The 24,526-nt window shown below is 45.2% G+C and overlaps 1 protein-coding gene across 6 annotated transcripts in view; it reads right to left on the reverse strand.

Moving 5' to 3' along the window:
• The window catches only part of tmem63c (transmembrane protein 63C), a 310,233-nt gene extending 286,672 nt beyond the window's left edge, over positions 1 to 23,561 (reverse strand). For all 6 annotated transcript variants that reach the window (XR_015757812.1, XM_043701473.2, XM_087989521.1 and 3 more), the window contains exon 1: positions 23,283 to 23,561. The gene's annotated coding sequence lies outside the window, so the exon portion shown is untranslated. The remainder of the gene's footprint in view (positions 1 to 23,282) is intronic.
• Between the last annotated feature and the right edge of the window lie 965 nt (positions 23,562 to 24,526).

Here is a 24,526-nt window from a genome sequence, read left to right on the forward strand (position 1 = left end):
GAAGAATACAGCGCAGTACAGGCCCTTTGGCCCTCGATGTTGCGCCGATCCAAGCCCACCTAACCTATACTAACCCACTATCCTCCATATACCTATCCAATGCCCGCTTAAATGCCCATAAAGAGGGAGAGTCCACCACTGCTACTGGCAGGGCATTCCATGAACTAACGACTCGCTGAGTGAAGAACCTACCCCTAACTTCAGTCCTATATCTACCCCCCCTTAATTTAAAGCTATGCCCCCTTGTAATACCCGACTCCATACGCGGGAAAAGGTTCACACTGTCAAATTAGTAGCTACTGCCAACCTAGCTAGCTACTGCCAACCTAGCTAAGTTGTAGCTACTGCTACAACTTAGCTAGGTTGACTACCAGGTTTTAAAAATTTATTCACAAAATTACACAATAAAACACACAGAACAGAATAAAGAACCCCTACAGAACTCAGTCCATCCAAACTAGATTTAATTATGCTTCTCCGAATACACACAACAGTCCCAATAAGCAAACCCCACTTAAGAAACAGTAAAAATGGAACAAATGCTTACAGGGCAGAAGTTAGAACGTCAGAAAGAGAGAGAGTTTTTTGCAGCCTGTTCACACAGTCCACTGCTGAACTTCTAACTAGTTCTGGACTGAACTGCTCAGCTAGAGAGCTGACCACTCCCCCTTCTTTATACAGGTCACTTCTAAAACATGACCACTCTGGCCTGAAGTCTCATCTGTTTATGTATAAACAAAAAGGCCTCTCAATACCCTTAAATCTCTGTCCCAAACCAGTCTAATTGGAACCAGGAGCTGTTTAGGAACCCTCTGAAAAAACCAAGGACACAGCGTTCCTTGAGAAAAGGAACAGCTTTTAGGAAAAAAGGGACCAGCTTTGTGACACCTCCCCACTTAAAAATAGCCATCAATATCAAAAGATGGCTTCATTTTTAAAATCCTTCAAAAACAAACTAGTTAGTAGTCTAAAACACACATATACACTATACTAACTACATACATGCAAACATGCAAAGCCTCATGCAAATCTAAGCCGTGACACACCTGCCACCGAATGCCTCTGTATCTCATTTGAGTCGCGATAATGAATTGGCAATCACATTTTTGCGAGCTGCCACATGCACAATTGTCAAAGTGAACGGCTGCAACAACAAACTCCATCTGAACAGACTGGAATTTTTGTCCTTAAATGTTTCCACAAATGTCAGTGGGTTATGATCAGTGCATATGATTGTCTCAGATGCATTGCTGGTAATATAAACACTGAAATGTTGTAATGCCAACACCAAGCTTAAAGTCTCTTTCTCCACTGTTGAATACTTCTGTTGATGAATGTTCAACTTCCTGGAAAAATACCCAATGGGTCTTTCTATTCTCTCGTCATCCTCCTGCAGCAGCACCACACTGACACTCACATTAATGGCATCGATAGCCATTTTGAAAGGCTTTGTGTAATCTGGGGTGGCTAATCTTGTGTTTTCGCATTTTGTGGGGCCATTTGTCCATGTTCAATAACATGGCCCAGGAAGGTGACTTGGGGTTTGGCAAATTCACTGTTAGCTAGATTTACCATCAAGTCTGCCTTCCGAAGTTGATCAAACAAGTCTGATAAATGCTGTAAATGTCCCTTCCATGAGTGACTAAAAATCACCAGGTCATCAATGTAAACAGCACAATTGGGTGACCCCACAATGACCTTATTAGTCAGTCTCTCAAATGTGGCTCGGGAATGTTTTTCATATCGAATGGCATGATTTTGAACTGATTTGGTCCACTTGGCATCACAAAAGCCGAAATTGCCCTAGCTGTCTCTGACAGAGGTACTTGTCAGTAGCCTCTGAGCAAATCCAATTTAGAAATGCAAGTTGCTTGTCCCACCTTTTTGACACAGTCCTCCAACCGTGGGGAATTGGAAATGCATCAGTCTTTGTAACAGTGTTGACTTTGCAACAGTCCACACATAACTGTTAGTTGCCATCTGGCTTTGGTATGAGCTCTGGTCAATGTAACTCACTTTGATTATGCCACCTTGGAGCATGCGCTCTATCTCCTTCTGAACCTGTGCCAACTTCAGAGGGCGATGCCTATAAGGATGTTGCTTAATTGGAACAGCATCTCCTATATCTACATCATGCACAATTAAGTTAGTACTTCCCAGTTTATTTCCGCATATCTCCCCATATGATAATAATAATTCTTTCAGGTCATTTTGATTTTCTTGTGGAAGGTAACTCAATAATTTATCCCAATTTTTGACAACTTCCTCATTGTCCAATTTGATTTGAGGAATGTCTAATTCAGAATCCTCTGAACTTGGTTCTTCCTTGTGTGCTGTAATCATTAACACCTTGCCTTTTTGCTTTCCTTCCCTATCAAAATACCTTTTGAGCATATTCACATGACACGCTCTGTGAGACATCTTCTTGTCTGGAGTTCTTATCAAGTCATTCATCTCACTCAATTTCCTCTCGATTTGATAAAGTCCACTAAACCTTGCTTTTAAACTAGTCATGATTTGGAGATGCCAGTGTTGGGCTGGGGTGTACAAAGTTAAAAATTACACCACACCAGGTTATAGTCCAACAGGTTTAATTGGAAGCACACTAGCTTTCGGAGCGATGCTCCTTCATCAGGTGATTCTCAATAACCTGATGAAGAAGGGGCACTCCGAAAGCTAGTGCTTCCAATTAAACCTGTTGGACCTGGTGTGGTGTAATTTTTAACTTTGCTTTTAAAGGCTCATCTGTTACTGGAAGGAACATTAATACCTTATCCCCAATTGCAAAATTGCGAATTTGTGATCTCTTATCCACTGCTTGTCTCACCAACTCTCCAGCTCTATTTAATCGTTCTCTAAAATTTGACACATAGTCCAAGTGGGTGGTCTCTGAATTCTGACTTATTAATTTCTCCTTAATCAATTTTAATGGTCCTCTTACTTCATGCCCAAAGATTAATTCAAATGAACTGAATTTGGTCAATTCATTTGGTGTATCTCTAATCCAAAAAGAACAAACGGAACTCCTTCATCCCAATCATGTGGATAATCCTGACCATAAGTCCTCAACATGGTCTTTAGTGTTTGATGCCATCTCTCCAGTGCTCCCTGTGATTCTGGATGGAATGCCGTGGATTTGAATTGTTTTATTCCCAAGATATCCATAACTTCCTTGAATAGTTTGGATGTGAATTTTGATCCTTGATTTGACTGGATCTCTATTGGCAGACCGTATCTAGTAAAAATATTCAAGTAATTTGTCTACAACCCTTTAGCTGTGATGTTGTGTAATGGGATTATCTCTGGAAATTTAGTCGACACATCCATTATTGTTAATAAATAATTATTCCCACTTTTTGTTTGAGGTAGGGGACCTACGCAATCAATCAAGACTCTTGTGAATGGTTCCTCAAATGCTAGAATAGGTATTAAAGGTGCAGGTTTTATTACTGCCTGTGGTTTTTCCAATTAGTTGACATGTGTGACACGCTTGGTAAAATTCAACTACTTGTGTAGTCCAGGCCAGTAAAAATATCTTTGCATTTTAGCCTGTGTTTTCCTCACCCCTAAATGACCTCGTAGTGATTGCTCATGCACCACTCGCAGCATCTCCTTTCTATACCCTACTGACAAAACAATCTGATGAATCTCTGCCCATTTCTCATCTGCTTGATTGTGTGATGGTCTCCATTTCCTCATTGAGATATCATTTGTTAAGTAATAACATACTGGGATGCATTCACTCTCCTTCTCTGTATATGCTTTTTGATATAACTGTTTTAAATTCTCATCTTTCTGCTGTAACTCAATAAGCGTAGCAGAGCTAAAGATACTTGCATGATTACCTAGTTGCTCCTGCTCTGTCTCACTTATCTGATCAAAAAAGTCTCAAAAAAGATCTGATCAAAAAAGCCAACAAGAGGTGAGGCCATACTGGATTTGGTTCTGGGTAACGAACCAGGCCAGGTGTTAGAATTGGAGGTAGGTGAGCACTTTGGGGACAGTGACCACAATTCGGTGACTTTTACTGTAGTGATGAAGAGGGATAAGTGTGCACTACAGGGCAAGAGTTATAGCTGGGGGCACGGAAATTATGATGCGGTGAGGCACGAATTAGGATGCGTGGCTTGGAAAAGTAGGCTTCAAGGGAAGGGCACAATTGATATGTGGAGCTTGTTCAAGGAGCAACTATTGAGTGTCCTTGATAAGTATGTACCCATCAGGCAGGGAGGAAAGGGTCGTGTGAGGGAGCCGTGGTTTAATAAGGAATTGGAATCCCTTGTTTAAGGGAAGAGGGAGGCCTATGTAAAGATGAGGTGTGAAGGTTCAATTGGGGCGATTGAGAGTTATAAGGTAGCCAGGAAGGATCTGAAGAGAGAGCTAAGAGCAGCAAGGAGGGGACATGAAAGGTCCTTAGTTGGTAGGATTAGGGAAAACCCTAAGGCTTTCTATAGCTATGTCAGGAATAAAAGAATGACTAGGGTAGGAATAGGTCCAGTAAAGGATAGTAGTGGGAAGTTGCGTGTGGAGGCTGAAGAGATTGGGGAGACACTGAATGAATACTTTTCATCAGTATTAACTCAGGAACAGGACATCGTTGCCGATGTGAATACTGAGTCACAATTAAGTAGAATGGATGGCTTTGAGGTATGTCGGGAAGAGGTGTTGGAAATTCTGGAAAGGGTGAAAATAGATAAGTCCCCTGGGCCTGATGGCATTTATCTTAGGATTCTCTGGGAAACAAGGGAGGAGATTGCAGAGCCATTGGCCTTGATTTTTATGTCCTCGTTGTCTACAGGAATAGTGCCAGAAGACTGGAGGCTAGCAAATGTGGTTCCCTTGTTCAAGTAGGGGAGTAGGGATAACCCTAGTAACTATAGGCCGGTGAGTCTCACTTCTGTTGTGGGCAAAATCTTAGAGAGAATTGTAAGGGATAGGATTTATGAACATCTGGATAGGAATAATGTGATCAAGGATAGTGAGCATGGTTTTGTGAAGGGCAGGTCGTGCCTCACAAACCTTATTGAATTATTTGAGAAGGTGACTAAGGATGTGGACGAGGGGAAAGCGGTAGATGTGGTGTATTTGGATTTTAGTAAGGCGTTTGATAAGGTTCCCCATGGTAGGCTACTGCAAAAAATACGGAGGTATGGCATTGAGGGTGAGTTGGAGGTTTGGATTAGGAATTGGCTGGTCGGAAGAAGACAGAGGGTAGTAGTTGATGGTAAAGGTTCATCTTGGAGTGCAGTTACTAGCGGTGTTCCGCAAGGATCTGTTTTGGGACCATTGCTGTTTGTCATTTTTATAAATGACCTGGAGGAGGGGTTAGAAGGTTGGGTGAGCAAGTTTGTGGATGATACGAAAGTTGGTGGAGTTGTTGACAGTGAGGAAGGATGTGGCAGGTTACAGCGGGATATAGATAAGCTGCAGAGCTGGGCAGAAAGGTGGCAAATGGAATTCAATGTAGCTAAATGTGAGGTGATTCACTTTGGTATGAGTAACAAAAAGATGGGGTACTGGGCTAATGGTCGGATACTTGGTAGTGTGGATGAGCAGAGGGATCTTGGTGTTCATGTACACAGATCTCTGAAATTTGCCACCCAGGTTAATAGTGCGGTGAAGAAGGCATATGGCGTATTGGCTTTTATTGGTAGAGGAATTGAGTTCCGGAGTCCTGAGGTCATGTTGCAGTTGTATAAGACTCTGGTGCGGCCGCATCTGGAGTATTGTGTGCAGTTTTGATCGCCATACTATAGGAAGGATGTGGAGGCACTGGAATGGGTGCAGAGGAGGTTTACCAGGATGTTGCCTGGTATGGTGGGAAGATCGTATGAGGAAAGGCTGAGGCACTTGGGGCTGTTTTCATTGGAGAAAAGAAGGTTTAGGGGTGACTTGATAGAGGTGTACAAGATGATTAGGGGTTTAGATAGGGTTGACCATGAGAACCTTTTTCCACGTATGGAGTCAGCTATTACGAGGGGGCATAGCTTTAAATTAAGGGGTGGTAGGTATAGGACAGATGTTAGGGCTAGGTTCTTTACTCAGCGAGTCATGAGTTCATGGAATGCCCTGCCAGTAGCAGTGGTGGACTCTCCCTCATTATGGGCTTTAAGCGGGCATTGGATTGGCATATGGATGATAGTGGGCTAGTGTAGGTTAGGTGGGCTTGGATCGGCGCAACATCGAGGGCCGAAGGGCCTGTACGGCGCTATATTTTCTATGTTCTATAAACCTTATCTGTGCCTTTTGAACTACCCTGCTTCAACTTGTGCCTCTGTGATCCTGTGATCACACAATCTGGGAAAATTCCTGGAAATACATCTTTCATTTCTTCAGTTGCCTGCATCTCCACTGACCTTTAAACCAGAGTAGGCAGCATACCTACTGGTGAATCAGCTATTTCATTTGCAAGGACAAATTGTATTCCTTGAGCTGAGAGTTTGTCTCGTACTCCTACTACAAATTCTCCACTCTTCTCTGGACTCTCTAGCCTCACTTTACATGATTGAGCACTTATTGTCTCACCATGAATTCCTGTTACCAGTACCTTTTCTGGCAGTAGTCCCTCAGGAGTACATATCTCCTTATCCTTCAACCTTACAGACTGAGAGGATCCTGTGTCCCTTTATATTGTAACCTCTTTACCTACTAACCCTGGCCTCGGTGAATAAACTTTACCCTTGCATGTATATTTTTTTAAGCAGATCTGGCACTTCCTTCTTAATCAACCTCTGACTATCTTGTACACTCTGAGTAACTTCCCTTGTGGTTTTTGTTACTAGTCCAACAAAACTCTCAGGTTTGTCCAGTTTTCCTACATCTGGCTTTCTCCTAGCCCACCTACACTGTGATTTTGTGTGTCCCACTTTATTACAATGAAAACACCAGAGCTTTTTAACTTCTTTGAACCCCTCAAGGGTTTCTTGTTTACCCTGTGGTCAGATATCCTTATGATCTTCACTGAGAACCACCTTTCTCTTTCCACATGAGGATTTCTCTTTGCCCCAATTTCTATCCCTCATGGACTGAAATTGATTCAAAGTCAAACCGTGTTGTATGGACCAGCTCAGAACTATCAGCCACTTCAGCTGCTAACCTTGCTGTTTTAACTCTCTGCTCTTCCACATGAGTTGGCACTACTTCATCACTAAGGTTACCTTCAGCCTTTATCAGCCTAACCCTTTGTGATCTATCCTTCCTGACCATGCAAACCTTACTGATGTCAATCAGTATACTCTTCTTAAAGCACAGAATAATACAAGTTAAAAAGTATGCCCTTGCTATTTAATCGTAAGGCTGTACTTTCATTGCACTTTTCACAACTTCAATACACCCTAAAATGCTACAAAGTCAATTATGTACTGTTGACTTTTTTTGCAATTTTTTTTTGCAATGTGAGTTTGTACACAAAGTTCTCACGCAAAATACTGAAAAGAAGTGACGCAGACCAGAGGGGCTGCCGGGAAGGAAAGTAAGTGACCATATATATTAGCAGGGCGGCTAAACCCAAGGCACTACAACCGTAGTGTCTCCCACCAGCCCTCCTCCTCTAACCAAGTTAATAAGGTACAGTTCATTTCTAAACTTCCTTTATTGAATATAAGTTTATTGCTTGATTTTATAGCAACTGAATTAAGCTTTCTTGTTTAGTACTAAGTGGGTGTTCAGATAAGCCGGGTATGGATGCTAGGGCGGTTGCTTGCTCCTCCTGCAGAATGTGGCAGGTGGGAGACATGGCACATGTCTCCGCTGGCTACGTCTGTGGGAAGTGCACCAAATTCCAGCTCCATGAAAACCGTGTTGGGGAATTGGAGCTGGAGCTGGATGAACTATGGATCATTCGGGAGGCTGAGGGGGTAATTGAGGGGAGTTACCAGCAGTTGGTCACTCCTGAGGCTCAGGATAAGGATAGATGGGTTACAGTCAGGGGGAGAAAAGGGGACAGACAGACAGTGCAGAGATCCCCTGTGGACATTCCCCTCAGCAATAAGTATACCATTTTGGATACTGCTGGGGGGGAATGACATACCAGAGGAAAGCCATAGCAGTCAGTTCTCTGGCACTGAGCCTGACACTTTGGCAAAGAAGGGAAGGGGGCTGAATCGAAAAGTACTCGTGGTAGGGGACTCGATAGTTAGGGGAATCGAAATGGAGCCGTTTATCACTACCCTTTGTTTCCTATTAGCCAACCAATTTTCAATCCAATCTAGTACTTTGCCCCCAATACCATGCGCCCTAATTTTACTCACTAAACTCCTGTGTGGGACTTTATCAAAAGCTTTCTGAAAGTCCAGGTACACTACATCTACTGGATTTCCCTCGTCCAACTTCATAGTTACATCCTCAAAAAATTCAAGAAGATTAGTCAAGCATGATTTCCCCTTCATAAATCCATGCTGACTCTGTCCTATCCTGTTACTACTATCCAGATGTGCCGTAATTTCATCCTTTATAATAGACTCCAGCATCTTTCCCACCACTGTCCACCTTTCTTAAAAAGTGGTATAACATTAGCCACCCTCCAATCCTCAGGAACCGACCCCGAATCTATTAAATTCTGGAAAATAATCACCAACGCATCCACGATTTCCCGAGCCACCTCCTTCAGTACCCTGGGAATCAGACCATCAGGCCCCGGAGACTTATCAACCTTCAGACCTAACAGGCTCTCCAACACCAAATCCTGGCAAATATAAATTCCCTTAAGTTCAAGTCCTTCAGCCACTGTTATCTCAGGGCGATTGCTTGTGTCTTCCCAGTGAACACAGATCTGAAGTACCCATTTAATTACTCTGCCATTTCTTTGTTCCTAGTAATATATTCCCCTGTTTCTGTCTTCAAGGGCCCAATTTTGTCCTAACCATTTTTTTGCCTTGCACTACCTAAAAAAGCTTTTACTATCCTCCTTTATATTCTTGGCCAGTTTACCTTCGTACCTCATTTTTCCTCTGCGTATTTCCTTCTTAGTAATCCTCTGTTGCTCTTTAAAAGCTTCCCAGTCCTCAGTTTTCCCACTTAGCTATGTTATACTTTTTCTCTTTTAACTATATATGTTTCTTTACTTCCCTCGTCAGCCACGGCCGCCCATGCCTCCTCCTGGGATCTTTCTTCCTTTTAGGAATGAACTGATCCTGCAACTTCTGCATTATACACAGAAATATCCACCATTGTTCCTCCACGGTCATCCCTGCTAGGGTATTGCACCATTGAACTTTGGGCAGCTCCTCCCTCATAGCTCCATAGTTCCCTTTATTCAACAGAAGTACTGTCACTTCCGACTGTACCCTCTCCCTCTCAAATTGCAGATTGAAGCTTATTGTATTATGTCACTACTTCCCAATGGCTCCTTCACTTCGAGGTCTCTGACCAATTCTGGTTCGTTGCACAATACCAGATCCAGAATTGCCTTCTCCCTGGTCGGCTCCAGCACCAGCTGCTCTAAGAATCCATCTCTGAGGCACTCCACAAAGTCTCTTTCTTGAGGTCGAGGAGGGTCTGCCTACTGAGTCAGTATGGGTGGAAATTAGGAACAGTAAGGGAGCAGTCACCTCATTAGGGGTTTACTACAGGCCCCCCAATAGCAGCAGGGAGATTGAAGAAAACATAATTCGGCAGATTTTGGAAAAGTGTGAATGTAGTAGGGTTGTTATAATGGGTGACTTTAACTTTCCCAATCTTGATTGGAACCTCCTTCGAGCAGTTGGTTTGGAAGGAGCTGTTTTTGTAAGGTGTGTTCAGGAGGGTTTCCTAACTCAGTCCGTTGACAGGCCGACGAGGGGAGAGGCCATTTTGGATTTGGTGCTCGGCAATGAGCCAGAACAGATGTCAGATCTTGCGGTGGGAGAGCATTTTGGTGATAGTGACCACAACTGCCTCACATTCTACATAGCTATGGAGAAGGAGAGAAGCAGGCACAATGGGAGGATATTTAATTGGGGAAGAGGAAACTATGCTACTATCAGACATGAGTTGGGAACCATGGACTGGGAGCAATTGTTCCATGGAACGGGCACTACAGACATGTGGAGACTGTTTAAGGAACAGTTGTTGTGAGTGATGCATAAGTGTGTCCCTCTGAGACAGGCAAGAAGGGGTAGGCTAAAGGAACCTTGGATGATGAGAGTGGAGGAGCTTCTCATCAAAAGAAAGAAGGCAGCTTACGTAAGGTGGAGGAAGCAAGGGTATTGCTCAGCTCTACAGGATTACAGGCAGGCGAGGAAGGAGCTCTGAGGAGAGCCAGGAGGGTGCACGAAAAAGGCTTGGCAGGAAGGATTAGGGAGAATCCAAAGGCATTTTACACGTATGTGAGGAGTAAGACAATGATCAAAGAAAGAGTGGGACCGATCAGGGATAGCAGAGGGAACTTGTGTATAGAGTCTGAGGAAGTAGAGGTAGCCCTAAACGGGTTTTTTGCTTCTCTCTTTATTAAAGAAAAGGACCTTGTAGTGAATGAAACCATTGAGGAGCAGGTAAGCATGTTGGAACGGATAGAGACTGAGGAAACTGATGTGCTGAAAATTTAGACAAACATTAAGATTAACAAGTCGTCAGGGCCAGACCAGATTTGTCCTCGGCTGCTTTGGGAAGTGAGAAATGTGATTGCTTCGCCACTTGTGAAGACCTTTGCACAGTCGCTCTCCACTGGAGTCGTACCTGAGGACTAGAGGGAGGCAAATGTAATTCCTCTCTTCAAGAAAGGAAATAGGGAAATCCCCGGCAATTACAGACCAGTCAGTCTCACGTCTGTCGTCTGCAAGGTGTTAGAAAGGATTCTGAGGGATAGGATTTATGACCATCTGGAAGAGCATGGCTTGATTAAATGCAGTCAGCACGGCTTTGTGAGGGGCAGGTCATGCCTCACAAACCTTATTGAGTTCTTTGAGGATGTTACTAGACAAGTTGATGAGGGTCGAGTGGTGGATGTGGTGTATCTGGACTTCAGCAAGGCATTTGATAAGGTTCCCCATGGTAGGTTCATTCACAAGGTCAGGAGGAATGGGATACAGGGAAATGTAGCTGTCTGGATACAGAATTGGCTGGTCGACAGAAGACAGCGAGTGGCAGTGGAAGGAAAGTATTCTGCCGGGAAGTCTGTGGTGAGTGGTGTTCCACAGGGCTCTGTCCTTGGGCCTCTACTGTTTGTAATTTTTATTAATGACTTGGCTGAGGGGATTGAAGGATGGGTTAGCAAGTTTGCAGACGACACAAAGGTTGGAGGTGTCGTTGACAGTATAGAGGACTGTTGTAGGCTGCAGCGTGACACTGACAGGATGCAGAGATGGGCTGAGAGGTGGCAGATGGAGTTCAACCTGGATAAATGCGAATTGATGCATTTTGGAAGGTCAAACTTGAAAATTGAGTACAGGATTAAAGACAGGATTCTTGGCAGTGTGGAGGAACAACGGGATCTTGGTGTGCAGGTATGTAGATCCCTTAAAATTGCCACCCAAGTGGACAGGATTGTTACGAAAGCATATGGTGTTTTGGCTTTCATTAACAGGGGGATTGAGTTTAAAAGCCGTGAGATCTTGTTGCAGCTCTATAAAACTTTGGTTAGACCGCACTTGGAATACTGTGTCCAGTTCTGGTCGCCCTATTATAGGAAAGATGTGGATACTTTGGAGAGGGTTCAGAGGAGGTTTACCAGGATGCTGCCTGGAATGGAGGGCTTATCTTAAAAAGAGAGGTTGACTGAGCTCGGACTCTTTTCATTGGAAAAAAGAACGAAGAGAGGGGACCTAATTGAGATGTACAAGATAATGAGAAGCATAGATAGAGTTGATAGCCAGAGACTTTTTCACAGGGCAGAAATTGTTAACACGAGGGGTCATAGTTTTAAGCTGTTTGGCAGAAAGTATAGAGGGGATGTCAGAGGTGGGTCCTTTACACAGAGAGTTGTGAAAACATGGAATACGTTGCCAGCAGCAGTTGTGGAAGCGAGGTCATTGGGGATATTTAAGAGACTGCTGGACATGCATATGGTCACAGAAATTTGAGGGTTCGCACATTAGGTTTACCTTACATGAGGATCAATGGTCGGCAGAACATCGTGGGCTGAAGGGCCTGTTCTATGCTGTACTGTTCTATGTTCTATGTTCTAATAATGAGACACAGGTCGTTGTGATATAATGTGTTTCATCAAGGCAAATTGGCTATACCATGATTGACGAATTGTGATGCTGTTTGGATAATGCAAACTTTCTACTGAACAGGTATAGCAATTTTTTTATAGCAATCGCCTACAGCACGAATTTCTATAGCGGTTTTCCTTAGTGCGATTTTCGATAGTGCGAGGTCACAGAGGAACGCAACTGTCGCATTATATTTGGATGCCCTGTAGTTTAATGCTACCTCAGTATGACCCTCCAACAAAGCTGAATTCCTGTAATATTGACCCTCGGGCAGTGCAGCACTCCCTCAGTACAAGCCCTCTGACAGTCTGGCACTCCCTCAATATTTTGCGAAGAACTAAACATAAAAGTTATGACTGAGCCATAGCTGACACTATTTTCTTCAGTAACTCAAGCAAAATAGCTTCTCCCTCAATTCTCCTGAAAGTATGGACTCAGCCAAGAGAAAAGTTTCTGGAGGTTAGTCTTCATTTGTGAGCCCAGACAGTGATGCCGTCAAGGATGCTGAACTATGCAGACTTCACAACCAAGCTCCAATGACACCTACACAGCCAGCACTCCACAATCCTGATTACTGCGGCTGAACCTTTGCAGTATTCTGAGATGCTGAGGTCAGCACAAAAAGACAAGAATTAGAATTAGAATTAGGTTTATTGTCACATGTATGCAAGTACAGGGATCCATGAGTGCAGCAAAAAGTGTACAAAGTCGCCATTTCTGGTGACATCTTAGGTACAAAATCTGAGACATAAATTAGAAAAAAAATTACATTAAGCTAGGTACAAAGATACCTAGATACAAATCTTAGGTATAAATTCAAAAAATAAAGACATAAGTTATGCTGCAGCTTGTTAGAACTCTAGTTAGGCTACACTTGGAATATTGCGTACAGTTCTGGTCACCACACTACCAGAGGGTACAGAAAAGGTTTACTAGGATGTTGCCTGGTATGGGGGATTTTATCTATGAAGAAAGGTTGGATACATTGGGTTTGTTTTCACTGGAACGCAGGAGGCTAAGAGGCAATCTGATAGAGGTTTATAAGATTGTGAATGATATGGATAGAGTGGAAAGTATGAGGCTTTTTCCCTGGGTGGAGGGGTCAATTACTAGGGGACCCAGGTTCAAGGTGCAAGGTGGGGGTAACTTTAAAAGAGATGTGTGAGGCACCTTTTTCAGACAAAGGATGGTAAGCGCCTGGAATGCACTGCCAAAAGAGGTGGTAGAAGCAGACACAATAACAGCATTCAAGAAGCACCTGGACAAATACCTGAATAGGAAGGGAATAGAGGGATATGGATCCTGTAAGTGAAGACAGTTTTAGTGTGGAAGGGCAAAATGTGTCGGTACAGGCTTGGAGAGCTGAAGAATCTGGTCCTGTGCTGCATTGCTCTTTGTTCTTTGTACAGAGAGTGAAAAGTTCAACATTACAATCTTTTTAAAACAGTGGGTCCACACTGGTCTTTACCTTGAAGCTGAGAGTCCGCACTGGCTTCACCTCGAGGCTGAGACTCCGCACTGGGCTTCACCTCGAAGCTGAGAGTCTGCACTGGCTTTACCTCGAGGCAAAGAGTCTGCACTGGCTTTACCTCAAGGCAAAGAGTCTACACTTAGCTTTACCTCGAGGCTGAGACTCCGCACTGGGCTTTACCTCGAGGATGAAAGTCCGCACTGGGCTTCACTTCGAGGCTGAGAGTCCGTACTGGGCTTCACCTCGAGGCTGAGAGCCTGCACTGGGCCTCACCTCTAGGCTGAGAGTCTGCACTGGGCATCACCTCGAGGCTGAGAGTCCGCACTGGGCTTCACCTCGAGGCTGAGAGTCCACACTGGGCTTCACCTCGAGGCTGAGAGTCCACACTGGGCTTCACCTCGAGGCTGAGAGTCCACACTGGGCCTCACTTCGAGGCGGAGGATTCACACTGGGCCTCACCTCGAGACTGAGAGTCCGCACTGGGCTTCACCTCGAGGCTGAGAGTCTGCACTGGGCTTCACCTCGAGGCGGAGAGTCTGCACTAGGCATCACCTCGAGGCTGAGAGTCCGCACTGGGCTTCACCTCAAGGCGGAGGTTCCACACTGGGCCTCACCTCGAGGCTGAGAGTCCACACTGGGCCTCACCTCGAGACTGAGTCTCCGCAGTGGGCTTTACCTCGAGGCTGAGTCACCGCACTGGGCCTCACCTCGAGACTGAGAGTCCGCACTGGGCCTCACCTCAAGACTGAGAGTCTGCACTGGGCTTTACCTCGAGGCTGAGAGTCAGCCCTTGGCCTCACCTCGAGACTGAGAGTCCGCACTGGGCCTCACCTCAAGACTGAGAGTCCACACTGGACTTACCTCGAGGCTGAGTCTCCACACTGGGCCTCACCTCGAGGCTGAGTCTCCGCACTGGGCTTCACCTCGAGGCTGAGACTCCGCACTGGGCTTTACCTCGAGGCTGAGTCTCCGCACTGGGCTTTACCTCGAGGCTGAGTCTCCGCAGTGGGCTTTACCTCGAGGTTGAGAGTCTGTACTGGCTTTACCTCGAGGCTGAGAGTCTGCACTGGGCTTCACTTCGAGGCTGAGAGTCTGCACTGGGCTTCACCTTGAAGCTGAGTCTCCGCACTGGGCTTCACCTCGAGGCTGAGTCTCCGCAGTGGGCTTTACCTCGAGGTTGAGAGTCTGTACTGGCTTTACCTCGAGGCTGAGAGTCTGCACTGGGCTTCACTTCGAGGCTGAGAGTCTGCACTGGGCTTCACCTTGAAGCTGAGTCTCCGCACTGGGCTTCACCTCGAGGCTGAGAGTCTGCACTGAGCTTCACCTTGAGGCGAAGAGTCCGCACTGTGCCTCACCTCGAGGCTGAGAGTCTGCACTGGGCTTCATCGAGGTGTTGAGTTTGTACAGGCTCAACTCTGAACCACAAAGGTGGAACCTGACATTTGAGACACACTGATTCAGTATTACAGCAGTTTGTCATGTGATTTACTGACAAACTGTTTGGACCAAATTGCCTATTTCATTTTTGTATCCTCCCCATATCTCCATTAATCAAGAGCTGGTAGCAGCAGACAAGTTGCCTTCCAATATCAGCTGCTCACTGTTTTGAATATTTCTGGGCATAATGCAGAAGTTGCAGGATCAGTTCATTCCAAAAACGAAGAAAGATCCTAGGAGGAGGCATGGGCGGCCGTGGCTGATGAGCGAAGTTAAGAAACATATAAAGTTAAAAGAGAAAAAGTATAACATAGCAAAGATATGTGGGAAAATGGAGGACTGGGAAGCTTTGATTACTAAGAAGGAAATACGCAGAGAAAAAATGAGGTACGAAGGTAAACTGGCCAAAAATATAAAGGAAGATAGTAAAAGCTTTTTTAGACATGTGAAAGGCAAATAAATGGTGAAGACTAAAATTGGGCCCTTGAAGACAGAAATAGGGGAATATATTACAGGGAACAAAGAAATGGCAGAAGAATTGAATTGGTACTTCAGATCGGTGTTCACTGGGGAAGACACAAGCAATCTCCCTGAGGTAACAGTGGCTGAAGGACCTGAACTTAAGGGAATTTATATTTGCCAGGAATTGGTGTTGTAGAGACTGTTAGGTCTGAAGGCTGATAAGTCCCCGGGGCCTGATGATCTACATCCCAGGGTACTGAAGGAGATGGCTCGAGAAATCGTGGCTGCATTGGTGATTATTTTCCAGAGTTAGATAGATTTGGGATCAGTTCTTGCGGATTGGAGGGTGGCTAATGTTATACCACTTTTTAAGAAAGGTGGGAGAGAGAAAGCAGGAAATCATAGACCAATTAGTCTGACCTCAGTGGTGGGAAAGATGCTGGAGTCTATTATAAAGGATGAAATTACGACACATCTGGATAGTAGTAACAGGATAGGTCAGAGTCAGCATGGATTTATGAAGGGGAAATCATGCTTGACTAATCTTCTGGAATTTTTTGAGGATGTAACTCTGAAGGTGGACAAGGGAGATCCAGTAGATGTGGTGTACCTGGACTTTCAGAAAGCTTTTGATAAAGTCCCACATAGGAGGTTAGTGAGCAAAATTAGGGCGCATGGTATTGGGGGCAAAGTACTAACTTGGATTGAAAGTTGGTTGGCTGACAGGAAACAAAGAGTAGTGATAAACGGCTCCATTTCGGAATGGCAGGCAGTGACCAGTGGGGTACAGCAGGAATCAGTACTAGGACCACAGCTTTTTACAATATATGTTAATGATATAGAAGATGGTATTAGCAATAACATTAGTAAATTTGCTGATGATACTAAGCTGGATGGCAGGGTGAAATGTGATGAAGATGTTAGGAGATTACAGGGTGACTTCAACAAGTTAGCTGAGTGGTCAGATGCATGGCAGATGCAGTTTAATGTGGATAAATGTATGGTTATTCACTTTGGTGGCAAGAACAGGAAGGCAGATTACTACCTAAATGGAATCAATTTAGGTAAAGGGGCAGTACAGAGAGATCTGGGTGTTCTTGTACACCAGTCAATGAAGGTAAGCATGCAGGTACAGCAGGTAGTGAAGAAGGCTAATAGCATGCTGGCCTTCATAACAAGAGGGATTGAGTATAGAAGCAAAGACATTCTTCTGCAGCTGTACAGGGCCCTGGTGAGACCACATCTGGAGTACCGTGTGCAGTTCTGGTCTCCAAATTTGAGGAAAGACATTCTGGCTATTGAGGGAGTGCAGTGTAGGTTCATGAGGTCAATTCCTGGAATGGCAGGATTACCTTACACTGAAAGACTGGAGCAACTGGGCTTGTATACCCTTGAGTTTAGAAGACTGAGAGGGGATATAATTGAGACATATAAGATTATTAAAGGTTTGGACACTCTGGAGGCAGGAAACATGTTTCCGCTGATGGGTGAGTGCCGAACCAGAGGACACAGCTTAAAAATACGGGGTAGACCATTTAGGACAGAGATGAGGAGAAACTTCTTCACCCAGAGAGTGGTGGCTGTGTGGAATGCTCTTCCCCAGAGGGCAGTGCAGGCCCAGTCTCTGGATTCGTTTAAGAAAGAGTTGGATAGAGCTCTTAAGGATTGTGGAATCAAGGGTTATGGAGATAAGGCAGGAGCAGGATACTGATTGAGGATGATCAGCCATGATCATAATGAATGGTGGTGCAGGCTCGAAGGGCAGAATGGCCTACCCCTGCACCTATTGTCTATTGTCTATTGAATATTCATCATGGGATATGTTTCTCTCCAACTAGCCTGGAGAATATAGTGGTGAGCTGCCTTCATGAACTACTGAAGACTTTGAGGTGTAGGAACACCACAATGTTGCCAGAAAAAGAGTTCCAGGAGTTTCATCCAGCGACACTGAAAAAGTGGCAATACAGATCTAAGTCTGGATGATATGTGGCTTTGATGAGAACTTGCAGATGGTTGTATTCCCATGTGTCTATTTCTCTTGTTCATTTATTTGGTAGAACAAAGAAAATGTACAGCCCAGGAACAGGCTCTTTGGTTCTCCAAGCCTGAGCTGATCCAAATCCACTGCCTAAATCTATCGATCAATACCTAAGCATCTGTATCCCTCTGCTCCCCACCTACACATGCATCTGTCCAGACACACCTTAAATGAATCTACTGTGCCTGCCTCTACCACCTCTGCTGGCAACGTGTTCCAAACACCCATCACTCTCTGTGTGAAGTACGTGCCGTGTGTATCCCCCTTAAACTTTTCTCCTCTCACCTTAAACATGTGACCTCTTGTTATTGAATCCCTCACACTGAGAAAAAGCTTATCTCTATCTATCCTGTCTATACCCTTCATGATTTTGTAGACCTCAATCAGCTTCCCCCTCAAACTCCTTTTTCCTAATGAAACCAACCTTAACCTACTCAGCCTCTCTCCATAGCTCCTACCTTCCATATCAGGCAACATCCTGGTGAACCTCTTCTGCACCCTCTCCAAAGCTTCCACCTCCTTTTGGTAATGTAGCGTCCAGAACTGTACACAGTATTCTAAATGCGGCCAAATCAAAGTCTTGTACAATTTTAAACATGGCCTGCCAACTCTTATACTCAATACCCCGTCTGATGAAGGCAAGCATACCATAAGAGGTGACGAGACAGGTCAACGAAGGTCGAGCAGTGGATGTGGTGTATGTGGACTTCAGCAAGGCATTTGATAAGGTTCCCCATGGTAGGCTCATTCATAAAGTCAGGAAGTATGGAATACAGGTAGACTTGGCTATCTGGATTCAGAATTGGCTGGCTGACAGAAGACAGAGAGTGGTTGTAGATGGAAAGTATTCTGCCTGGAGGTTAGTGTTGTGTGGAGTCCCACAGGGCTCTGTTCTTGGGCCTCTGCTCTTTGTAATTTTTATAAATGACTTGGATGAGAAGGTTGAGGGGTGGGTTAGAAAATTTGTAAATGACACAAAAGTTGAAGGTGCCGTTGATAGTATCGAGGGCTGTTGCAGGCTGCAGCACGACATAGACAGGATGCAGAGCTGGGCTGAGAAATGGCAGATGGAGTTCAACCTGGATAATTGCGAAGTGATTCATTTCAGAAGGTTGAACTTGAATGCTGAATATAGGATTAAAGACAGGATTCTTGGCAGTGTGGAGCAACAGCAGGATCTTGGTGCTCCAGTACACAGATCCCTCAAAGTTGCCACCCAAGTGGATAGGGATGTTAAGAAAGCATATGGTGTTTTGGCTCTCATTATGCAGAGAGTTTTGAATGCATGGAATGCGTTGCCAGCGGTGGTGGTGGAAGCAGAGTCATTAGGAACATTTAAGCGACTGCTGGACATGCACAAGGACAGCAGTGAATTGAGGGCAGCATAGGTTAGGTTATTTTATTTTAGATTAGGAATAATCCTTGGCAAAACATCATGAGCCATAGGGTCGGTTCTGTGTTGTACTTTTATATGTTCTATGTTCTATGGGCCTTCTTGACCACTCTATCCACCTGTCCAGCCACCTTCGGGCTACAATGGACCTGAACTCCCAGATCGCTCTGCTCATCAACTTTTCCCAAGGCTCTTCCATTTACAGTATAGTTCGCTCTAGAATTAGACTTCCTAAAATGCATCACCTCACATTTGCCCGGATTGAAATCCATCTGTCATTTCTCAGCCCAACTCTTCAGTCTACCTATATTCTCCCGTATTCTTTGACAGTCCCCTATGCTTTCTGCTACTCCACCAATCATCTGCAAACTTACTGATCAGACCACCAATGCCATCTTCCAGATCATTTATGCTAATGCACTGAAGTTGCAGGTTTCGAAAGTGCTGTCAAAGGAATCTTGTTGACAAGTTGCTGCAATGTATCTTGTAGATGATACACACTGCCGCCTCTAACCATTGATGGAGGAAGAAGTGAATACTTACTTAGCGTGTGTTTGTTTGTTTAGGATGGGGTTTGTATATGTGGTGCAGAGCTGCTTTGTCCTATATGGTGTCAAGCTTCTTGAGTGTTACTGGAGCAGCATTCATCCAGGCAAATAGAAAGTATTCCATTAAACTCCTGATTTGTAGATGGTGGACAGGCTTTAGGAGTCAGGAGGTGAGTTACTTGCTGCAGAATCCCCACTCTCAGACCTACTCTTGTAGCTACAGTATTTATACGGCTCGTCCAATTCAGTTTCTGGTCAGTGGTAACCCCTCGGATGACAACAGTGGAGGATGCAAGATGGTAATGCTATTGAGTGTCAGACAAAAATGATCAGATTCTCTTGTATTAAACTAGTTTGGCAGGGGGTATTGGGAAGCAAAGCCACATGTCTGAGAGGGGGTCAGGTGCAGATGGGGCAGTGACAGGATGTATTGAATTTATTAGGAAGGTTTCTCACGCGATGAAACAAAGGGATCGGTTAAAGTGTGTATGTTTTAATGTAAGTAGTGTCCAAAATAAGAGTAACAAACTTACTTGGGGATACAATGTTGTGGCCAGAATGGAGACATGGGTTTCACAGGGGCAGGAATGGTTGCTTGATGATCCAGGGTTTTGAATGTTTAAAAGGAACAGGGTGGGTGGAAAAAGAGGAGGGGGTGTAGTATTATTAACCAGAGAGTGCATCACAGCTACAGAAACGAAGGTTGTTGAGGAAGGTTTGTCTACTGAGTCAGTATGGGTGGGAGTTAGGAACAGCAAGGGAACAGCCACCGCATTGGGGGTTTTCTACAGACCCCCTAATAGCAATAGAGAGATTGAAGACCTCATAGGCGGGCAGATTCTGGAAAAATGCAAATGTAGCAGGGTTGTTGGTGTGGGTGATTTCAACTTTCCCAATATCAACTGGACCCTCCTAAGTGCAGATGGTTTGGATGGAGCCATTTTGTCAAGTGTGTTCAGGAGGGTTTCCTTATTCAGTATGTAGACAGACCAACGAGGGGAGAGGCCATTTTGGATTTGGTGCTTGGCAACGAGCCAGAACAGGTATCAGATCTCGCAGTGGGAGAGCACTTTGGTGACAATGATCACAACTGCCTCACATTTACCATAGCTTTAGAGAGGGAAAGGAACAGTTACCAAGTGAAGATATTTAATTGGGGAAAAGGAAATTATGATGCCATCAGACAGGAATTGGGAAGTACAGACTGGGAGACATTGTTCCACAGAAAGGGCACAGCAGACATGTGGAGACTGTTTAAGGAGCAGTACTTGCGAGTGATGCACGAATTTGTTCCTCTGAGACAGGTAAGAAGGGGTAAGATTAAGGAGCCTTGGATGACGAGAACAGAGGAACTTCTCGTCAAAAGGAAGAAGGAGCTTACGTAAGGTGGAGGAAGCATGGATCTAGCACAGCTTTAGAGGATTACAGGCTTAATAGAAAGGAGCTCAGCAATGGACTGAGGAGAGCCAGGAGGGAGCACGAAAAAGGCTTGGCAAGAAGGATTAGGGAGATCCCAAAGGCGTTTTACTCCTACGTGAGGAATAAGAGAATGATCAGAGAGAAGGTAGGGCCGATCAGGGATAGTGGAGGGAACTTGTGCGTGGAGTCTGAGCAGATAGGGGAAGCCTTAAATGTGTTTTTTGCTTCGGTTTTCACCAAGGAAAGGGACCTTGTTGTGAATGAGAACTTTGAGGAGCTGGGATACAGGCTTGACCAGATCAAGATTGACGAAGTTGATGTGTTGGAAATGTTGGAAAACATTAAGATTGATAAGTCCCCAGGGCCAGACCAGATTTATCCTAGGCTGCTCCGGGAAGTGAGAAAGGAGGTTGCTAAGCTGCTGGTGAGGATATTTGCCTCCTCACTCTCCACAGGAGTCGTATCAGAGGATTGGAAGGAGGCGAATGTTGTTCCTATTTTCAAGAAGGGTAATAGGGAAATCCCTGGCAATTACACACCAGTCAGTCTTACGGCTGTGGTCAGCAAATATTTGGAAAGAATTCCGAGGGATAGGATTTGTGACTATTTGGCAAAGCATAGTGTGATTAAAGTCAGTCAGCATGGCTTTGTGAGAGGCAGGTCATGCCTCACAAATCTTATTGAGTTGTTTGAGGAGGTGTCAAGACAGGTCGACGACGGTCGAGCAGTGGATGTGGTGTATATGGACTTCAGCAAGGCATTTGATAGGGTTCCCTATGGTAGGCTCATTCATAAAGTCAGGAAGTATGGGATACAGGGAGATTTGGCTATTTGGATTCAGAATTGGTTGGCTGACAAAGGCAGAGAGTGGTTGTAGATGGAAAGTATTCTGTCTGGAGGACAGTGTTGAGTGGAGTCCTGCAGGGCTCTGTTCTTGCGCCTCTGCTCTTTGTAGTTTTTATAAGTGACTTGGATGAGGAGGTTGAGGGGTGGGTTAGTAAATTTGCAGATGACACAAAGGTTGGAGGTGTCATCAATAGTATCGAGGGCTACTGCAGGCTGCAGCGCAACATAGACAGGATGCAGAGCTGGGCTGAGAAATTGTAGATGGAGTTCAACCTGGATAAATGCGAAGTGATGCATTTTGGAAGGTCGAACTTGAATGCTGAATATAGGATTAAAGACAGGATTCTTGGCAGTGTGGAGGAACAGAGAGATCTGGGTGTGCAAGTACATAGATCCCTCAAAGTTGCCACCCAAGTGGACAGGGTTGTTTGGAAAACATATGGTGTTTTGGCTTTCATTAACGGGGGGATCGAGTTTAAGAATTGCAAGGTTTTGCTGCAGCTCTACAAGTTCCTGTGAGACCACACTTGGAAATATTGTGTCCAGTTCTGGTCGCCCTACTATAGAGAGGATGCAAAGAAGTTTTGCCAGGACACTGCCTGGACTGGTGGGCTTGTCTTATGAAGAAAGGTTGACTCAGCTCAGAGTTTTCTCTCTGGAGAGAAGGAGGAAGAGAGGTGACCTGATCGAAGTATACAAGATAATGAGTGGAATTGATAGAGTCAATAGCCAGAGACTTTTCCTCAGGGCAAGATTGACTGGTACGAGGAGTCATAGTTTGAAGATCTTAGGAGGAAGGTATAAAAGGGACGTCAGAGGTAGGTTCTTTATGCAGAGAGTTGTGAATGCATGGAATGCGTTGCCAGCGGTGGTGGTGGAAGCAGAGTCATTGGGGACATTTAAGCAACTGCTGGACATGCACATGGATAGCAGTGAGTTGAGGGGTGTGTAGGTTAAGATACTATATTTCACATTAGGACTAAACTTCAGCACAACATAGTGGGCCAAAGGGCCTGTTCTGTGCTGTATTTTCCTATGTTTTTTATTGGAGACAGCTAATACCTAGCACTTGCTTGGTGCAAGTATGGTCTAGATCTTCCTGCATAGAGACAGGAATTGTTTAGTTTCTCGAGAGTAGTAAATGGTTCTGAACATTGTGCAATTATCAGTGAACAAACATCCCCACTTCTGATGCTATTGTGGAGCTAAGATCATTGATACAGCAATTGAAGATATTTGGACCTAGACCACTACCCTGAGGAAGTCTTGACCAGCTCTGGAGTTGTGTCCAACAATAGCCTTCCTTTGCAGTAGGTATGATGTTGGACTGGGCACAGTCTAGTTAGGGCGTGGTAAGAGATCGGAGCATATGGGGTTGGTGAGGAGTGAGAAATATTTTTAAAAAGAAAAATTCTGACTCTCTTCAATGTAGCTGACATTTTGGGCACTTGATCAATCTCACACATCCTCAACATGCAGATCAGACTCAGCAAATGTTAAACATTGGAGAGTATGAAACATAGCACAAGGTACTTACATCAGGATCCAACTTCACAGGGCTAACAGATGGTACTGAAGCTCCGAGGAATGGGGGGGTGTCAGACAGTATTGTAAAACATGAATCCGCTGACTGCAGTCATCCGACTGTTGCAGTCTCTTCACAGTCTTGAAAACAAAGCTCCACACAGCTTGTTAGCTGTTTTCTGTCAAATGGTGATCTGCTTCAGATCCAGTCTCACCCAAGTGCTGCAGGCCACTGAGTAATGATCCTGTAAATGCAGCTCACTGCACACACAATATTGCCACAGGCCGAAGGGGTGAGTCAGCATTGCACAGACTTCAATACAAACCAATTAGCTGCAATTGTTTCTCTACCTCTGCAGCCAACAAGACCTGAATTACTGATTCAATATCAGCTTCACTCTGCTAATAAGCCATTGCAGGCATCAATCTAAGGTTTTACAGAATCTGCAAATTTTCAGCTTGGGAGCAACACTCAGCCCATCCCCTCTTTCAATGTACACAATATCTGTACTTAATTTCTCAGCTGTCATAACACTACAGGAACAACAGCCTCCTTGCTATCCATGCCTGGAGTATTAACATCCTCACTGAGTACACATCCTGGGGTAACCACCACCTCATTACATCAACACTATGAGCTAGTATTCAGTGGTTAGCACTGTTGCCTCACACAGAGCCAGGGACATAGGTTCGATTCCAGCCTCGGGTGACTGTCTGTGTGGCGTGTGCACATTCTCCCCGGGTGACTGTCTGTGTGGCGTGTGCACATTCTCCCCGTGTCTGTGTGGCGTGTGCACATTTCTCCCCGGGTGACTGTCCGTGTGGCGTGTGCACATTCTCCCCGGGTGACTGTCCGTGTGGCGTGTGCACATTCTCCCCGGGTGACTGTCCGTGTGGCGTGTGCACATTCTCCCCGGGTGACTGTCCGTGTGGCGTGTGCACATTCTCCCCGGGTGACTGTCCGTGTGGCGTGTGCACATTCTCCCCGGGTGACTGTCCGTGTGGCGTGTGCACATTCTCCCCGGGTGACTGTCCGTGTGGCGTGTGCACATTCTCCCCGGGTGACTGTCCGTGTGGCGTGTGCACATTCTCCCCGGGTGACTGTCCGTGTGGCGTGTGCACATTCTCCCCGGGTGACTGTCCGTGTGGCGTGTGCACATTCTCCCCGGGTGACTGTCTGTGTGGCGTGTGCACATTCTCCCCGGGTGACTGTCCGTGTGGCGTGTGCACATTCTCCCCGGGTGACTGTCCGTGTGG

The sequence above is a fragment of the Chiloscyllium plagiosum genome, unplaced genomic scaffold (genome assembly GCF_037043375.1).
Source record: "Chiloscyllium plagiosum isolate Xiang-an unplaced genomic scaffold, Cpla_swu_hap1 HiC_scaffold_8, whole genome shotgun sequence".
Lineage (NCBI taxonomy): Eukaryota > Metazoa > Chordata > Chondrichthyes > Orectolobiformes > Hemiscylliidae > Chiloscyllium > Chiloscyllium plagiosum.